General features: G+C 36.7%; 1 protein-coding gene across 1 annotated transcript in view; it reads right to left on the minus strand.

Moving 5' to 3' along the window:
- Positions 1-12,034, minus strand: part of LOC106090082 (four and a half LIM domains protein 2) — a 579,753-nt gene that overhangs the window by 439,777 nt on the left and 127,942 nt on the right. The window lies entirely within an intron of this gene.

Here is a 12,034-nt window from a genome sequence, read left to right on the forward strand (position 1 = left end):
AGAAATTTTTGTGTTGGGTTTTCCTATTCGAAAGTATTTGAATATTTTTGTGTATTTTTGAATATATTTTTTTTGTTATAAATGTCCAACGTATGTTGCTTATTAAATGAAAAATAATAAGTTTTTCCCGGGTAAATTTTCTCTTTCTATGATTGATGGCAACCCCGTCTCCCAATGTATCTTTGCAATGCCTACGACGTTTTCTGTACTATATCTAGATACATGTATAACGAAATGTAAGTTGAAAAATTTATTGGACGGCTGTTGTGACGAAAATGGGAGAGGGTGTTCAGTGACAAGAGCAAGAGTTCGCTATCAGTTGTTTATGTCTGCTTGGTGATAATAATAAAAAAGCTTGACTTACCCCAGTTTACAACCATTACTTGGGAAATGAATATCGTAGGAGCTGCAGCGCTGGCAGCGTTAATAATCTCTGACTTCTTGCTTGTTGTATATGTTGTTGTTGTTTTTTTTTTTTCACTACTTGCTAACTCCCACTTTACAGTTAATTTCTTCTCTATTTTTAAGAGTGATCGCACATAACCAAATGAGGATCGTTTTGTTAATCAATAATTTTTTCACCAATACGATATGCAAACATTAATTCTTATTTCCACAGCAAGATTCTTTTTTTTTTTCACGGGGCAGTAAAGGCCTCCTTCTTGTAAACTCTTTTTATTTGTTATCGTTGTTTAATACATTATTGTTTGCAATTAATTTGGGAAAATAACAAAATTTTGCACTAGACGGGAGGTCAACAGAATTTGCTACCGTTTATTGGAGCTCTTTTTTTTTTTACTTTTTGCAGGCGTTTATTACCGATTAAATCTTATTTCTCGCTGATCGAAACTTCGTTTGTATAACTATTAATTTTCCCATTTTTATCACCACCTTTTGTCATATTATATTTCTTTTGAGCTACTACTTTAAATGTCTTTTTCTTTTTTGACGTTTGTCTCCTTCGTTGGATGTGTTCATACATCTGTCATCGCAGTAGTATCTAAAAGCTGGTTGCTTTGAAATTTGGAATTGTTTGTACGATTTGTCTGTAATCTTTCAAAAAGTTGAATGTTTCATATCTGGCAATTACGATCACTCGGGTTTCTTTTGTTGTCCCGATTGGAATCTTGGGAGAGAATGACGTTTTGTAAAATAGTGAGAACGTTTGTGTTGTTAATGTAATGATAACGCGGTTCTTCACTACGGGAGCGTTTATTTTTTTATTTTCATTTTCATCTGTTTTACTTATAAATGTTAGGTATAAAATTAATAATTAAAATCCTTCCGATATATATTTTTTTTTTTTTTTTTTTTTTAACACAATTTTTATTGATAGATTTTCGATTTGTTTAGTCTTGGTTGTTCTTTTTGATTTGCATTACGACTCCGGTACTAAAGTCGTGTTGTTGCACTGTTACTCCTATCTTCGTCTTTTTCTCCACTTGATCACTTACAAAAACCACACAATCACCTGCATATACTTACCGCTTCTATTCCTTACTATATTGAAACAAGTCATCTCTTGTCGGTTGAAGCTATGTTCCAAACCAGGTTTTCCTTGTAGGTGTTGCTTTCTTGTAGAAGTTGATCCTGGCAGAGAAACTACGGACGTGTTCTATTTAAATCTTCCTCTTAGAAGTTGATGGCGTTGTCTTCCCGAAAAAACTGATGAAGTTGGTGGAACTGGTGACCGCCTTCTATGTTGTCTTTTCGTAGAATTTGCTGACTGCTTTCTGTTGTTTTGTATTTGCTGTCGGTTGGTTTCACCTTCTCCTAATATCAGATTAAGAGGCTCGAATGGACCATGTTGAATTGCCTTTGTAAGTTGACCCAAAGGGCTTTGGAAGCAGAATCAGGATTCTGCTAATGAGATCAGAGGATCGCTTAACTCCACTATGAGGCACGGGAGTTGTCGTAATACTACGGAGTTGACCTTGTAGCTGAAGCCTTATTATTGAAATAAAAAAAGTGCTTTTGTAGATTTCAATGTGCTTTATTATACAAAGATTTGGCTTAACTTTTCAAAACGATACACTTGACTGGTTGCACACTTTCCTTTGAATTCAGGGTAGACTCCAAGTTTCTTACAACGGTTCTTATGTGAAACAAATTAATGCTCAGGGAGATGTTGTAAAAAAAAAACCAATTAGAACGATAATGTAATAACTAGAGGAGTGCAATAGTATTGAGTAATTGAGAAATGAGTGAATGTTTGAGAATGAGATCGCTTAAATGTAATTTTTGAAACGTATCCATTAGTGCTCTTCGTGAGCGGGCATTCTGTGGTAAGTCAAGGAAGGTTTATACTACAAACTTGTTGAACTCGCTTCAACATGCCGTATAATAGCGCCTCTAGGGTTATTTTCTTGTGTACAGTCATGTGCCATAATGTGAGTATTTTTGCCCACCACTCGTCTATACGCTCAAATACTCACTATTTCTCTCGTGTACGAGAAATACAAGAGAATTATTATTGGTCCGGGTAACGAATAGTCGTTTGCGACTATCGAAACATTTTTTCTATTATAGAGTTTTTCGTTTAACAGCAAAAGAAAGGTATTTTTGCCGTAGGCGAAACTATTAAAAGGTTAACGATAAACAAAGTTAATTACGTTCAATAATGCATCGTTCAATGACAAACGTTTGATATGTTGAAACGAAACGTTACACAACATCAAGAAGAGAAATGCTTCGTATTAAAAGAATTTTGTTTGCGTAAAAATGTCCCAAACGTTTTATTTTTTTGCGTGTACATACAAAACGTAAGCCCGCAGGGTACGAAGTAATGTGCAAATGTGTGAAAGTTCCGTCACTGATCTACGAATACCAACGCGACAACTCCATTTTGGTCTTCGTATGTGTTTTTTGTTTGTCTATGGAGTTGCTGTCAAACCATATTCCAGACGCATTCATACCAATTTCTCATAATTAAAATGTACTTAGAGAAAATTTTTCAAATTGCAGTTTCTAGCTTCTGTGCTTTAAATATATTTTTTATATACGTTTGTTTCTTATAAGAGTTTTCTCTTATATCAAATCATTTTGCAATGAAGGATCTAAGAGAAGACATGATGACTTAGAAAATTTTCTTTAAAAGATTTTTTTCTTATAAACGATGTGCTTATATCCGTTATGTACTGTATTACAAAAAAATCAATTCTAAATTGGGCTAAGTTGATATTGTATATTTGTTACCAAACCTCCGTTAATGTATGAAGTAGACTTCTTGTTTCTGTGGTATCACAATGGACGAAAACGTCTAAGTGAGTCTGATAGCAGACTGTCTTCTAAACCTAACCTAACATTAAGTGGATTTCGTTGGCGACTATGAAGAAGAGAAAGAAGAAGTGTTCATTCGTTTTGAATTTCAAAAGATCAAGGTTTATGAGAAAATCATTTGCTGAAAGTTGTTTGGGGGAAAAAAGAAGTGCATGCTGAACCATTCTGCTAGCTAATCAATCACAAACTGGTGAAAGTTTGCAAATCCTTTGAGAACGAATGGGACATATATGTGCCATATACTATTTTTCGTCTAATAACCACGATTTCCATGGGTTTTTGAAAGTTTTGAATTTAAGGATAGAGCACAAATGCGGAAAGGTGGTATAATGTTTACTAAATTTGAGTGCTAATTATTTACAGGGGTTTCGGAAGCATTGATGTCATTCTGCTTTATTTTATGTAATACCATCATCTTGATCGGACAATGATAATTGGATGACAATCTTTTTTCGTTTCTAACAAATCGAAATAGCTACCCTATACGAACAAAAACATATATACTTTTACTCAGTGGTCTTGACACTATAAGTCAACCTAGACATCACGATACCGCTCGAAGGAATAAAGATACCAACTTCTATAGATTCTGTTTCTGTTAATGTAAATAGGTCGTTGGAGTTTGCCTCAATTTCTACTCGATTGGGTCGAAACTTAATATGTGAATTACGTTTACAACCCCCAACCCAGATAGATCCATATAAAATACGCACCACATAAACTGATCCTCAAATTTTACTTTTTCAGCTCCTATACGCCATAATTTAACACGATATGACTGAAGTTTGGTATATGAGGTACTTTAGTACCATCGAGCACCAACATGAAATCCCCGCCAGAGAGGTCCCTAAATAAACAAAATCCCCATATCAACCGGTTCCGGAATTTGTTTTCTTGAGTCTCTAGTTGAAATTTGATACGTGGAGTATACTCATGCTATCTTACCATCACGTAAACTGGCACCCAGATTGGTCTATTAATAGATATAGCTCATATAAAAATTGGTCTTAAGCCCATAAAAGGCTCTGTTTTTGTCCAAGTTTGGAGCAGTGAGTTGATTTAGGCCTCCCGTCATCCGACCTGAATATGGTTCAGATCGCACCATATTTAGATTTAAGGTCTTAATTCGATAAAAGCCGCATTTATTGCCCGATTTCGCTGAAATTGAAAAACAGCGAGTTGTTTTTAGGCTCCTGTCATCATCGTCCAGATCGGTCCATATTTAGATGTAACTGCCATAGAGGCCGTTCTTCCGTTTTGGTGTCTTAATTAACTATGTATCGGCACCTGTTTCAAATATGATGCAGACCAGCTTATATCTGGATATAACTATGAATATGGTAATAGAGTTGCAATAAAATAAGATGTTAAATGTATCCATGGTTCGGCATAGCCGAACTTTATACATTTTTACTTAATATTATTTTATTGTACCTGCAAAAATTGGATGAAATATATATTCTTGGTTGTGACGCTCCGATATATTGATCGTCATCTTCACATTATAAGACAATTATAAGGCGTTCGAGCAAATGAAGATATCTAACTGATAGTCTACATAGATACATGTAATTAATGCAGGTGATTGATAATTACTATTGGACCACATAGTAAACCCATGCTGTCGATCATCAAGAAGGTCATTCGACTCTAAACACCTTACAAACTGCAAGTTAATCATGCTCCTTCCTTAGGAGTCCTGACAGTGCTGTGAGGACTCTCGTACCAAGAATTAGATACGCTTTCGGTTTTTTTCCTTGCTTTTGAGTAAAAGAGGATATGAACAAGAGTAAAAAAGTATTCTATTCTGACTGTGTAGTTCGATGGCAATTTTATGCATGGGTCGTGCGGCTTAAAATTATGAAATTTGGCAAACAAAAAAAAAAAAAAATTCAGACTCTAATTATAAAGCAATGATTCGTAAAGAAGAGGGGTTTACAAATCAGACGCAAGAAAAATTTCTAAAAAAACTTCCAGAGACTGTTTTGTTTATCGCGGGGACGAACGCTCTTCCATAATTATGAAAAGTGTTTCCAGGAATCATGGGTAACAATGTTTCAGCAGCGTAGGCCCATTTCCACAACAACAAAAAACGTTCAATGACGGTAAATGTCATTGGAGACCAATTAAAGTATTCTTATCGAAAGATCAACAACTCGTACAACATAATTTATTGGATGTATATAACTGTAACAACTATGGCATGAACGGGAGTGGGAGCCAATTATTTGCTTGTACCACGTATCACAATCTTGTAGTGGATAAATCAGTCAAAAGCTGCTAGAATCTACCACAATTTAAAGAATATTCCATTCGTTTCTAATAAGCAGAACAGTTCGTTGACCAAGCCAAGTTAACCCATTTTAGACAGGTGTTGCGTTTTCGCATCAGTGACTTGGCGAACATTTACATGTATGTATTGGCTGTATGTTACTTTCATATATTGAAACCCCAATTTTTACGGATTGGTCTGACTCTAGAGAGATACAAGAAATAATATTTTTTCAAAAAGTAGCCTGTGGTATTTTTATTATACTTTTTCGTAAAATTAGCCAAGGAAAAATTTTTTTCGGAAAAAATTTAAATTTTTTGCATTCTTTATAGAAATAAGAGATGTCACAAGAAGATAAGAAAATATATCCAGTCCACAAGAAGATAAGAAAATATATCTTTTCATTACTTTCAACCCTGATTTCTCGGGAACTATCTTATAAATAAAATTCAATTCATGTTTGTTTGTTTGTTTGTCGGTTAGTTTGTTTGTTCCGTATAGACTCAAAAACGGCTGAACCGATTACCTTGAAATTTTCCCAGATTGTGTAGATTGGTCTGGAAGAAAACATAGGCTGTATAATTTTTTGATATCGGGAGGGGGCGGACACTCCCCCTTACCCCAAGAGTACTGCCCAAAAATAAAAGTGGACCGATCGGGACAATATGGGATTCAAATTAAAAGTATTCATAATAAAAGCTCGGTCCAAATACCTGGGGGGCCGCCCCAGCCCCAAAACGCCTAAAAACAGGTTTATTTGACGATCGTGACAAAATGGGACTCAAATGAAAGGTATTCGGGAGTAGAATATGGTCAAGAAGTAGGAATAGGCTTTATAATTTATTGATAACGGAAGGGGGCGGACCTTCCTCCGTCACCCCAAAAACACCACCCAAAATCAAAAGTGAACCGATAAGGACAATATGGGTATCAAATGAAAAGTATACGGGAGTAGATAACGAATATGGCATACAAATGCATGTCGAAATATAGGGAGTCACGCAACCTCCACAAAAACGCCTAAAATAGGCACATTAGGCAATCACCTATATATGGGACTCGGTTTGTTTGTTCCGTATAGACTGAAAAATGGCAGAACCGATTTTCTTAAAATTTTTACGTTTACGTACGTTTGTCTGGAAGGAAACATAGGCTCCCCCTTACCCCAAAAACGCCTCCCATATCCGAAAGTGGTCCGATGGGCACAATAAGGGTATCAAATGAAAGAAAACGAATATGGTATTAAAATTTGGGTCCAAGCACCCAGCATGGCATTGTACCTCGCAAATGTCGCCAACATTAAGAGAGGATAAACACCGTTTTGTCCAATGTTCTCGCCAGGATTCGGAAGTGTTCAGAGTCATAGGCCAAAATGGCACAAATTCGATATCCGCATTCAGGGCGAAGTGTCCCCACCCTAAAAGGATATTAGAGAGTTAAAGAAGGCGCAGCGAAGCGGGCCGGGTTCAGCTAGTACTACATAAAAACACAGAGTGTACCTATCAGCAAACCGAAAGCTATTCTAATTTTTTTATTTTATTTATTTATTTAATGAATATCTACACAACAAGATTGAATCTTATAGTTATAGTGCAGGCTTATAAGAACAGCCATGTATCCTTCTTTAGAAATAATAAAACATTTTTTAAAGGAATGAACATTTTCAAATATCATTATAGAAGATAATTAAAATAAATTTTAGAATTTTGTGAAATAGTTAATATAAACTTTAGAATAGGTTAGAAAATATTATTAAAAAAAAAAATTAAATATTAAAACAGCTAAATTCGAAGAAAAATTGAAAGTTTTTTTTTTTTAAATAGACGCGTTGCTGATGTTTTGGTGTTGTGAGGAAGAGTATTCCCAAGACGTATGGTACTCGTACAAAACTGCCATTTAGATACTAAGTTCCTTCTCCTAAAAGGGATAAGTTTCCTGCCTCTTCTAGATCGGGCAAATATTAATATGTCGTAAAGGTATTTATAGGTGTTTGCTTCCAAATAATTTTATGTAAGAATAGTAAGAGATGTAGTTCTTAGTAGATTGTCAAAGCCAAATCCATTAAGGGAAGTATGCAAGTGAGAAACATGTTGAGTCCTTCTTATACCATTGACATACCTAATAATGCTGTTGAACACTACATTTAATTTTCGATGGCTTAGTGAATCGCAGTTTGAAAAAAGTTCACACCCATAGATCAGGCTAGGAATTAGATATGTCTTTGCTAATAGAGGCCACCGTAGTGCAGAGGTTAGCATGTCCGCCTATGACGCTGAACCCCTGGGTTCGAATCCTGACGAGGACAACAGAAAAAATTTTCAGTGGTGGTTTTCCCCTCCTAATGCTGGCAACATTTGTGAGGTACTAAGCCATGTAAAACTTCTCTCCAAAGAGGTGTCGCACTGCGGCACGCCATTCGGCTATAAAAGGGAGGCCCCTTATCATTGAGCTTAAACTTGAAACGGACTGCACTCATTGATATGTGAGAAGTTTACCCCTGTTCCTTAGTGGAATGTTCCTTGGCAAAATTTGCATTTTTTGCTAACAGAATTCGTATTTCGATTGGTGTATAAGAGTGTGTTATACACAGCGCACGCAGCTTTGCATATGTCTGCCCGGCAATAGCATTTATATGATTTGACCAAGTTAAAGAACTGTTAAAAATCACACCTAAATTCGTAGCACTAGACACAATATCAATTTTCTGTTGATTCATAGTGATAACCAGGTCTCGCAAACTAAATCTTTTATTATACCCTCCGCCATAAGATGGGGGGTATACTAATTTCGTCATTCTGATTGTAACTACTCGAAATATTCGTCTGAGACCCCATAAAGTATATATATTCTTGATCGTCGTGAAATTTTATGTCGATCTAGCCATGTCCGTCCGTCTGTCCGTCCGTCCGTCTGTCTGTCGAAAGCACGCTATCTTCCGAAGGAGTAAAGCCAGCCGCTTGAAATTTTGCACACATACTTCTTATTAGTGTAGGTCGGTTGGTATTGTAAATGGGCCATATCGGACCATGTTTTGATATAGCTGCCATATAAACCAATCTTGGGTCTTGACTTCTTGAGCCTCTAGAGTGCGCAATTCTTATCCGATTGGAATGAAATTTTGCACGACGTGTTTTGTTATTATATCCAACAACTGTGCCAAGTATGGTTCAAATCGGTCCATAACCTGATATAGCTGTCATATAAACCGATCTGGGGTTTTGACTTCTTGAGCCTCTAGAGTGCGCAATTCTTATCCGATTGGAATGAAATTTTGCACGACGTGTTTTGTTATGATATCCAATAACTGTGCCAAGTATGGTTCAAATCGGTCTATAACCTTATATAGCTGTCATATAAACCGATCTTGGGTCTTGACTTCTTGAGCCTCTAGAGGGCGCAATTCTTATACAATTTGAATGAATTTTGGTACGTAGTATTTTGTTATGATATCCAACAACTGTGTCAAATATGGTTCAAATCGGTTCATAACCTAATATAGCTGCCATATAAACCGATCTGGGATCTTGACTTCTTGAGCCTCTAGAGGTCGCAATTATTATCCGATTTCCCTGAAATTTTCTACGACGGATTCTCTCATGACCATTAACATACGTGTTTATTATGGTCTGAATCGGTATATAGCCCGATACAGCTCCCATATAAATCGATCTCTCTATTTTACTTCTTGAGCCCACAAAGGGCGCAATTCTTGTTCAAGTTGACTGACATTTTACACAGGTCTCCAACATATAATTTAATTGTGGTCCAAACCGGACCATATCTTGATATCGCTCTAATAGCAGAGCAAATCTTTTCTTATAACCTTTTTTGCCTAAGAAGAGATGCCGGGAAAAGAACTCGACAAATGCGATCCATGGTGGAGGGTATATAAGATTCGGCCCGGACAAACTTAGCACGCTTTTACTTGTTTTTGTAAATAACAATCACTTTCTGGGGGTTCAGAAATAAACCATTTGCTGTAGCCCACTTATAGACATGGGACAGGTTCTCGTTGAGTTTTGCAACGCATTCACTAATATTATTAACAGAGCCGCTAAGGAATAACTGAACGTCATCAGCATACATAAGGATTTGGCTATGGACTAGATAGGATAGGGTAGGGAGATTGTTTGCGTAGAGCGAATGTTGGCGACATTTGCGAGGTACAATGCGATGCATGGTCATTTAAAAAAATGTTCCCCAAATAGGTGTCACACTGCGGGACGCCGTTCGGACTCGGCTATTAACAAAAGGTCCCTTATCATTGAGTTTAAACTTGAATCGGAAAGCAGCCATTGATGTATGAGAGATTGCCACTTCTCGGTTCCTAGTGGTAATGTTCTCATTATGGTACGGCATTTTGCACTGTAATTCGTTCTTTATTCCCTACGGAAATGAAGTTCAGTTTAGGCGGTGCTTTAGGGTGTACACTTGGATCCAAAACTAGATATCAAATTCGTTTCCTACTCTCAAATACCTCTCATTTGAGTCCCATATTGTCATAATGGGTCAAATAACCCATTTGGCGTATCGTTAGGGGGAAAAGCGCCAAATTTTAATGTCATATTAGTGATACCTTTCATTTGAGTCCCATATAGCCATGGTCGGCTAATATGCCTATTTGGGGGTGGACGACTCCCCATTACTTAGACCTAATGTTTTATGCCATATTTGTAACCTACTGATTTATACTTTTCATTTGAGTCCCATATTGACATGCACTTCGAATATATCTGTTTAGATGAGTTCTGGGGTTGAGGGCCGCTGAGTACTTGGACCCAAATTTTAATACCATATTCGTTTTCTGGTCTCCAATACATTTCATTCGATACCCCTATTGTACCCATCGGACCACTTTCGGATATGGGTGGCGTTTTTGGGGAAAGTCAGCCTCCATCCGATATCTAAACATTTTATAGCCTATGTTTCCTTCCAGACAAACGTACACAGTCTATAAAAATTTTAAGAAAATCGGTTCAGCCAAGTATCATATAGTCATAATGGGCCTAGTGGCGTGACCCCCAATACTTCGATCTGATTTTGTATGCCAGATTCGAAATCTACTCCCGAATACCTTTCATTTGAGCCCCATATTGCCAAGATCGGTCCACTTTTATTTTTGGGGTAAGGGGGAGGGTCCGCCCCCTCCCGATATCAACAAATTATATAGCTTATGTTTCCTTCCAGACCAACCTACACAATCTGTGAAAATTTCAAGGTAATCGGTTCAGTTGTTTTTGAGTCTATACGGAACAAACAAACAAACAAACACAAATGAATTTTACATCTAAGATGATGATCAACCGAGTCGGAAGCCTTTAAATGATCTAGTAGCACAGAAAAGTAACATTGCCATCATCAATTTCGCTTCTAATTGATTCCCAAAACTTGAACTAATGCACTAACGCAACTATGATCGCACGAAACTCGGATTGTCTATCGGACCACATAGATTCATGATGGATATATTCGGACATTTGTTTATGCAAAATCTTCTCAAAAACTTTAGAGAGGTAACATAAAATAGAAATCGGACGGAAATCATTATTTGATTTAGGGATTGGGATTATCTTTGATCTCTACCAAATAGTCGGATATGCACTGGTGATTAGAATTGAGAGAGATGGGTAGAATAAGGTAGATGGTAAGGAACTAATATTCCAATGAATCTTGGGTCAATGTTATCAAGACCAATAGCATTTGACTTGATTGATCTAAGACAAAGAAAAACTTCGTCGTGCGATACACATCTTAGCCCAAAACTGCAATCAACATTTGTGCATTCCGAAAGTCTATTAGTGTCTTGGTAAAAAGTCGAGTCTATATCTAAGGTGGAAAGATTAACAAAAGTTCCATTCAATTCATTTATATCACCATGGTTATTAGAAATTGCCTTGGATTTTATAATCCCGATATCGTTTATAACCCTCCACTTGCCTTTCGTGTCTAACGCCGAATAATATTTGGATGAATAATATCGTAATTTAGCATTACTCATGAGTGCATCAACTTTATTTCTTGCCGTTCGGAATTCCTCATGAAGTTCAGGCGTTTTAAAACGTTTCCACCTGGAGTAGACGAGGTCCTTGTTACGAATAAAATTCCTAATAGCGGAATTAAACCAAGGCTCAGTATCCGATTTCTTCATCTTTATCCGAATGGGGACTGTTGCATCATAGATACGTCCAATGTTATCTTGAAGAAAACTACATTTCTCATCGAAAGATATAAGATCATATATCCCATTGCAATAGACTTCCTGAAACCTTCCATCTAGGGCAGAATAGTCAACATTTTTGGAGTCGCGGTACGAAAGCTTCTCCTTTGTCTTTGACACAGTGAAATTCTAAGCCAGATAAATCAAGTCATGTCTTAAGAAAGAAAGGGCAGATATTTGGTCATAGAGCGAAATATTAAAAGTATTATTCACAAAGAACATATCCAAATGGGTATTAACAGTTGACGAAAAATGAGTGGGGTTTC

The sequence above is a fragment of the Stomoxys calcitrans genome, chromosome 1 (assembly GCF_963082655.1).
Source record: "Stomoxys calcitrans chromosome 1, idStoCalc2.1, whole genome shotgun sequence".
Taxonomy (NCBI): domain Eukaryota; kingdom Metazoa; phylum Arthropoda; class Insecta; order Diptera; family Muscidae; genus Stomoxys; species Stomoxys calcitrans.